The sequence below is a fragment of the Marmota marmota genome, unplaced genomic scaffold (assembly GCF_001458135.2).
Source record: "Marmota marmota marmota unplaced genomic scaffold, marMar, whole genome shotgun sequence".
NCBI lineage: Eukaryota > Metazoa > Chordata > Mammalia > Rodentia > Sciuridae > Marmota > Marmota marmota.
The window spans coordinates 52131064-52132485 of NW_026000108.1; positions in this window are offsets into that span (position 1 = coordinate 52131064).

A 1422-nucleotide genomic window follows, 5' to 3' on the forward strand; every position below is an offset into this window, starting at 1 on the left:
GGTTGCCCTATGGCATAATATATGGTCTATTTTTGAGAAGGATCCATGTGCTACTGAGAAAAAAGTATGTCCACTTGATGATGGTTGATATATTCTATATATGTCAGTTAAATCTAGGTTATTGATTGTGATATTGAGTTCTATAGTTTCTTTATTCAACTGTTTTTTAGAGGATCTGTCCAATGGTGAGAGAGGTGTGTTGAAGTCACCCATAATTATTGTGTTGTGGTCTATTTGATTCTTGAACTTGAGGAGAGTTTGTTTTATGAACATCGCAGCACCCTTATTTGGTGCATAAATATTGATAATTGTTATGTCTTGTGGGTGAATGGTTCCTTTTAACTATATATAATGTCCTTCCTTATCCCTTTTGATTAACTTAGTCTTGAAGTCGATTTTATTCGATATGAGGATGGCCATCCCTACTTGCTTACGAGGACCACGTGCGTGGTATATTTTTTCCCAACCTTTCACCTTCAGCTTGTGTATGTCTTTTCCAATCAGATGCGTCTCCTGGAGGCAGCATATTGTTGGATTTGTTTTTTTAATCCATGTTACCAGCCTATGTTGCTTTATTGGAGAGTTTAAGCCATTAACGTTTAGAGTTACTATTGATATATGGTTTGTACTTCCAGCCATGTTTGATTATTTATCTTTTTTTTTAAATTTGGTTTGTTTCTCCATGATTAGCTTTCCCCCTGCCCTCTGGCTCTACTGAGGTACTTCCCACTGTTGGTTTTGGTTATTGTTTTTCATTTCTTCCTCGTGTAGTGTTTTGCTCATGATGCTTTGCAATGCTGGTTTTCTGGCTGCAAATTCTTTTAACTTTTTTTTTATCATGAAAGATTTTTATTTTGTTGTCATACCTGAAGCTTAATTTTGCTGGATACAAAATTCTTGGTTGGCATCCATTGTTTTTCAGTGTTTGAAATACGTTGTTCCAGGATCTTCTCGCTTTCAGCGTCTGTGATGAAAAATCCGTTGTTAACCTTATTGGTTTACCCCTGAATGTAATCTGCCTCCTTTCTCTTGTAGCTTTTAATATTTTCTCTTTGTTCTGAATATTGGATGTATTCATAACAATGTGTCTTGGCATTGGTCTACTGTGATTTTGTATGCTCGGTGTCCTGTATGCATCTACAATTTGTACATACGTTTCCTTTTTTATTTCTGGAAAGTTTTCTATAATTATTTCATTCAGCAGGTTGCTCATTCCCTTGGTTTGAACCTCTATACCTTCCTCTATCCCAATGACTCTTAAGTTTGTTTTTTTTTATGTTATCCCATATCTCTTGAATGTTTTTCTCGTGATTTTTTACCAGCCTTTCTGAGTTGGCTAGACTCTTTTCAAGATGATATATTTTGTCTTCATTATCTGACATTCTTGCTTCTACTTGCTCCACTCTGTTAGTGATACTCTCA